Genomic DNA, 7,379 nt, shown 5'->3' on the forward strand with positions numbered 1-7,379 from the left:
ATAAAGCGGAGTAAGCTTGTTGGGCTTTCCCTTTCAGTACACTCTGAAGTAAAACAACCCACTTATCCCTCGGCCAGTCCTGACTTATAGCCACCTTTTCGAAGTGGAGAAAGTATCGATCCACATCGGTATCGTCAAATGGGGGAACCAGCCTAACCTCCTGGGTCGCCCGGAACCCTCCACCTTGGTTCGGCACGAGCCCCTGCTCGGCCCTTATCTTTAACTTCTCCAGCTCAAATTCCCTTTCCCTCTGTTTCTCCTCTCTCTCCAACTGTCTTTCTCTCTCTTGCCTTTCTACCTCTTTCTCTCTCTCTTGCCTTTCTACCTCTTTCTCTCTCTCCCGCCTTTCTAACTCTTTCTCTCTCTCCCGCCTTTCTAACTCTCTCTCCTGCCTTTCTAACTGCTTCTCTTCGTGTTCTAACTGCCGTACCCGGAACTCGTGCTCGAGTCTCAGTTTTTCAAGCTGTACCTGTACCGCGTCTCCAGCAGGTTTTTCAATAGACACCTCCCCCAGCTCACCTTGGGGAAACACACCTTTAGATACATAGTGCTCTACAATAGCTCTGTGTATCTCCTCTCTCCTCATTGTCGACTTCACCTTAGCAAGATTCACCCGTTTGGCCACAGCTATCAATTCCGATTTCCTGGCATCCTCTAATGCCTCCAAGGTCGGCGCCTTTATAAATTCCTCAACCTCCATTTCTGCTGTTTGTCTTTTCTTTCTTTCGGGAATTTTAACCCAATCAATTTACTCCGTCCCAAATTTAGCATTCAAAATCCCAGACGAGCCCCCACTTATGTTACGTACCCCGTAACTGGGTTGCCAAACCAGCAGAAATGGATCACTCAGTTGGAGTCTGGAGTACTAGAACTAAGAAAGTTTTATTAAAGAAACAAGCAACACAGTAATCGAAAGGATAATAAATGCAACAATTCAACAATGATAACCACACATGTGCACAGAATTAAGATAACAGCATCAATCAAGCTCTATCGTTGTCTAGGGGTAAATGACCAATTTCAAAATGACTCAAAGTTCAGTCCAGTTAGTAGTTCAGTTTGCAGTAATCGTTGCCATGGCGATGGACAAGGTGGGGGAAGAGAGACATAGAATATGAACAATTGATCATTCAGAACGGCTTCACTCACAGACCAGCGAGATGGCTCACAAACAGCATTTGGGCGGGTCCTTGGTGATGTCACCTGAGGTCACCGACTGTGACCCCTCCTCCAGATGCGGTCGATCCTCTGCAGTGAACCCGGCACCCAGGCAAGGGCGGACACACACCGGGTTCCCGCTGATCGTACCTTTTCACCCTTGTCGTTGTCTGGCACTTCTCACCCACTCGTGAGAGGCGCACCGCTTCCAGGGTCTCGTTACCTCGGGTGGCGTGTGTGTCTGTCTTAGCGAACCTGTCCCTTTTTATCCCCCTGCTGGGGTATCGCCTGTCCATCACTTCAAACAGTTCAGGGTTCAAAGGGGGGAGCCGCTCCAGACAGCTCTCTCTCCCACATCCCTTCATTACACATCTCCAGACGCTGCTCCATTGTTCCTTATCTCTCCTTCCCCTGAGGGCAGGTGGCAGACCAACTGCTGATGCCACTGATGCTAGCCCAGGCCAGCAAACATCTTAATTTTATGTGTATTCTCGTAACACAATCTACAGTTTTATTTCCATCTTTTTGCTTGAAACTTCCGCTAATCGCAAAACTCTTTTGTTTGAATTTCCTGGAAGTATTAGCTCTAAACTTCATGGTCTTATCAATTTAAAACAAGACAATTTCAATTTATTTAGCATATTTTTCATCAACTAGTGACTGTTGATTGAACATTTATGTATTTTACTCTTAAATCAAAATGCCATAAAGTGCATATTTTATATGACCTTGTAAATCTTCTACTAGCTCATTCATAACAAGTCCGAGATCATACCGATCCAGTCCATCCTAACTGGGTTTCGGCAGTTAAAAAGGATGATTTATTCAATGACAATTCACATTTTTCCCTAAGATGCTGAGATGCTGATTTTAATGGATTGAATTCTACAGGAAGATGAACTAGTTATCTAAAGCAGATGGACGGGAATGAATCCCACTGGACATGTCATCTGCAACACTAAAGAGCAATGAGACTTTTATTGATTTGTTACAGTCTAAAGGATCAATAAGAACAGTGAGACAAATTGATGTAGCGAACAGAGATATACATTTTTACTATTGCATTGGAAATGAAAATATCTGAACTATAATATTAACTATTTAGAAATAATGCTGAAACTAAAGTGTGGCATCACTGTAACAAGTTCTGGGTAGGATCTCGTACAAATGCAAAATTACAACTTGATCCAGTCATGCTCGTTAGACACAGATATAAAGGAGAAGCATCGGTGTGTCACACTTCGCTAATTACTTACTTACCTAAGTTCATCACCCCTATTGGGGCATAGGGTGCCAGCCGCAGCTGACAAGAGATCTCCGTCCTGGGCCTGTCTTTCAAGTTGTCCACTGGTATAACCCAAAGTCCCTCATCTCCCAGGGGTGATGACTTTGGAGCTTCTGTTGGCGTTTCTGTTGCTCCAGGTTTTTATGGAATTGTGTTGCTAGCCCCATGCTCAGCCCTTCTCCTTTCACCACCATGTTTGAGACTGTCCTTGGCAGATGTTTAGTTAATTTCAGTTCCTCTAAAATCATATAAACTGATTTTTGGAATAGCGATTCAATGCATGTATTATACTGCAATATTATGTTTTTATCATATGAGACAAGGACATATTTCTAATGCTATCCACAATACAACAACATCTGAGGCAGTTTAATATGATCCAAACACATGTTTGTTTATTTATTTATTTTGCTGATCTATAATGCAGAATAGGCCCTTCCTACCCTTCTAACCCTCCGAGCTGTGTCACCCAGCTACCCACTGATTTAACCCTAGCCTAAACACAAGGCAATTTACCATGACCAATTACCCAATCAGTGGTACAACCCACTGATTTAACCCGAGCCCAATCACAGGACAATTTACCATGACCAATTACCCTAGCAAAGGTACAGATTTGGACTGCGGAAGGAAACAGGAGCACTGGAGGAAACCCACACAATCACAGGGAGTACATACACACCTCCTTGCAGGCAGCAGCGAGAACGGAACCCAGGTCGCCTGTACTGTAAAGCATTGTGCTAACCACTACACTACTGTGCCACCTCAATGGGACGATGGAGCCTGATTCATGAATATATCCTCCCTACACTTCTATGAGTGTGTTCTTGATTATCCCTGTAGCTAATTTTCAAGTGTAATTTTAACTATTGTATGTTAGTGAGACGGGTGACAATGGGGAAGTATCACATGACTGTCCTTTCATTAGGTATATGTTACCCACATTCTAACAGCAACTAATAGAAGACTATGAAACTGTTAAGGCTGATTTATACTTGTGCGTCAACTTGACGCCGTAATCTACGCAATTAGCCTACGCATGTTGTGAGCATTTATACTTGTGCGTTGGTGTGTCTGTGTCACTTTGCAATTCGCACACGTCACGCATGTGTACACACCTGCCCGCGCAAGGCTTCATGGTCATGGTAGTCTTTCTCGGGGTAAACAAGTTTAAAGCAAGCGTCATTTCTCGTGAAAGTGAAATGTGTCCTCCATAATTTCGGAGGTTTGTAAAGCTTTATGGAAAGCATTGCAGCCAGAGTTCCTTTCCTGCCCTTCAGTCGCCCAATGGGAAGCTATTGCAGCATATGAAGAAATGCAATGTCACCAGGCGGACCAATCACAGTTGTTGCGGTCTGTGTTGCTATGACGTGTAGTTACATTTTGGGAGAGGTGCGCGTCAGGCTACAGCGTACAGATCTGTGTAGGCTCTGTGTAGGGTTTGCAGCGACACTGTACCTATGGCGTCAAGCTGACGCACAAGTATAAATCAGCCTTTGCACTCTTTGGCCCCTTAAATAGGCACTCTTGTACACCTGCTCATTAATGCAAATTCCTAATTGCCAAACATGTGGCAGCAACTCAATGCATAAAGGCATGCAGAAGTGGTCAAGAGGTTCAGATGTTGTTCAGACCAAGCATCAGAGAAGAAATGTGATCTAAGTGACTTTGATCATGGAATGATTGTTGGTGCCAGATGGGGTGAACTGAGTATCTCAGAAACTCCTGGGATTTTCACGCACAGCTGTCTCTAGAGGTTACAGAGAATGGAGCAAGAAACAAAACAAAATCAGTGAGCTAAAAAATGTAGTGGGTGAAAATGCCTTGTTAAGGAGAAAGTTCAGAGGAGAATGGCCCGGCTGGTTCAAGCTGACAGGAAAGCGACAGTAACTCAGATAACCACGTATTATAACAGTAGTGTTCAACTTGAAGTGGAAATTTTGATACTTCTAGATCTGTGCAGCAAAAATTCTGTCTGGATGGTGAATTTACCAGTCGAGCTACTATTTTTAAGTGTTCTCTTCTGTAATTGCTTGTTTGCTGTGGTAACGTGTTTATGTGATCCTGCCAACATTGACCTGTAGGCTTGACAAGTTCTCTTGAAATTGTTGTGTTGAGCATTGTCTGATACAGTGGGATTTATTAACTGCCTCTGAATGCCTCAAAGGATTTGCTGTATCTGTTGAATTGTTTTCACTGTTCGAAGGTTGTCTGCCTCTTCTGGAATGTGTAATTCACCTGTTCCCCATGGTTCATCTAGCCAGAGAGCTTCTTTTTCTGCGAATAATATTTATTCCAGTTCTTCTGTGTCATAGTCACTGTATGATTATTTTTTGTTTCTTACAATTTGTATTCCGCAACTCACAATATTTTTCACTGGGAAAACTTAAGTTGTGTAAAATTCATAGTTCTTTTTTGCATTTCTTCTCATGAATAAGCACAAGAATTGTTACAGTTTCCATGGCAGAGAGCAAATAAATGTCAGCCATCACTGAATATTCACCAGTGTGCACAATGTTGCATTCTTTTTGGATTGACAGGTGGCAATTTAACAAAACAAAATCAATGCAAACTTAAGCAATTTAGCATTACATATCAGCATCTTCTCCTAGACCAGTACTGGTGTCTATAGGATATAATATATATTGTAAACAGAAGAGTAGTCATTTGGACAGTATATTATTCTCTTTAAAGTCTCCAATAATTGAAATCATTGCATCATGTAGCACGGAAACAGACTTTTAGCCCATTGTGCCTGTCCAAACCATCAAACACTCATTCACACAAATTGAATTTTATCTCCCTATATTCCATTCAATGCTCCCTGGATTCTACTAGTCGCCTACATGAGGGACAATTTACGTTGGCAGTTAAACCATCAGCCTGCACATTGGTGGAATGTGGGAGGAAAATATGGAAGAAACCCACAAGAAGAACATGCAAACTCCACAGAGACAGCACTGGTGGTCAGGATCTAACCCCTGCCACTATTGCTATGAGGTTTCAGCTATTGCAATAAATGCAAAAAGTGTTTGAAATAGTCACTGGGACAGTGACAGAGACAATATTTAAAGCTCCAGATTGCTGAGCTTTTAGCAAAACTGGACAAGCTGGACTATTAATTTACATTGTTCAGTTCTATTGCCCGTAGAACTAAAATTTGAATTAAATTTATGACACCATTTCTTTTGTCTGGTTGCACTGTTTTGTACATAAAGTGGATCAGAATCAGTTTTAATATCACCAGCATATGTTGTGAAATTTGTTAACTTTGCAGCAGTAGTACAATGCAATACACAATAGAGTACATAATAACAGTAAATTACAGTAAGTACTGTATATACATATCTTAAAGCCATCTTAAAGCCTTAAATAAGTTGTACAAAAATAGAAATTTAAAAAAAAGTAGTGAGTTAGTGTTCATGGGTTCAATGTCCATACAGAAATCGGATGTCAGAAGGGAACAAACTGTTCCTGAATCAGCAGAGACGAAGAAGCTGTTCCTGAATTCCTGTTTAGACAGTCTCTACCAAAGTAACAGAGCAGAATCTACTCGCCATTCCGTAAGAGTTGGCACCATTTTAAGTTCAACTTTAATTGTATACGAAAGTGTTTCTGTAGGACCAAGGTGCAAAGCACTGTGCATAGCAGCACACTAGGAGGGCGAAGCAAAGTCAAGATAGCACTAAATGGTGTCTCCCTTGTTTGCATCTTCAGAAACAGCTCTATTTCTATCTTTGATATCTCTTTTTTTCCTTTTCAAGGTTCTTTTGAAGACCCTGACCTGGAGTTACACTCTGACTTCGGTTCTTTGTGGGACGGGACCCGCTCTCAAGGCCTCATGATCGGCCGCTTTCTGATATCCCAAGGATGCAGCCTGGAAGACCAATGCGCCTTCAGGGTGCTGGATTTTCATGGCCCCGGAGACGGGCTGATTCAAAGCCGGTGCCCCTGACTGAGGCGTCGTGGGAGAACACGGGAGCAGCGGGTTAGCTGCCAGCTGTGTGTCCAGAGACCTGAGCCTTTCCAGGGCCGATTCTCTGGGCACAGAGCTCGGAAAAAGAGACGCAACAGACTTTTAACATCATAAATCAGTGAGTTGTTTGTTATGTCTCCCGTCTCGCTGTGAAACGGGGACATCCCTTTTTCCCTTATTAGGCAGAGAGAGAGCCTGTGGTACGTTGAATTACTGGGTGAACGAGGACTGTTTGGGGTAAAGCAAGTCTCTATCTTTATCGATGCTTTGCTGCATGCTTGAGTGCTCGGTGGAGGGCGTCGATGCTTTTTTGTTGTTTGCGGGGGGTTCATTGTCTTGCTGTTGCTCCTGTGTGGGGGGGGAGCTGGGGTGTTGGGGGCCTGGGGTTCTAATATTTAACTGCCATTCTGTTTTTGGGGTACTCCTCTGTTTTTGTGGATGTTTGCAAAGGAAAAGATTTCAGGATATATGTTGTATACATTTCTCTGACATTAAATGTACCTATTGATATAGTTACAATAGCACACACGGTCATATAAAAAGTCATGGGCTGAAGATTTATTGTGCGTGAGATGTTGTCCTGGAGTCACATTCCTGCAAGGACAAGCTCTCGACAGTTCTTCAACTCCCGTAGCCACAGACGTGGTAAACCAGCTTGTCTTCCTGCAAACAAACACTAGAGAGCAGCCCCAACAAGAGAGGCAGGAAGCAGGGGCCAGCCTCATCTCAAATTCAAACACGTTCCAGCTCTGTTCTCCTTGCCTGGGGGGAGAGGCGGGTCTGTAACAGGTGACGCCAATCAAGAATGTATAGCCCTCTGCTTTAAACGTACCCAATGGCTTAGCCTCCACAGCCCCATTTGGCAATAAATTCCGCAGATTCACCACCCTCTGGCTAAAGAAATTCCCCCTCATCTATGTTCTAAAAGGGATATACTAGTATTCTGAGGCTGTGGTCCTC

Source organism: Mobula hypostoma, chromosome 6 (genome assembly GCF_963921235.1).
Source record: "Mobula hypostoma chromosome 6, sMobHyp1.1, whole genome shotgun sequence".
Classification (NCBI taxonomy): domain Eukaryota; kingdom Metazoa; phylum Chordata; class Chondrichthyes; order Myliobatiformes; family Myliobatidae; genus Mobula; species Mobula hypostoma.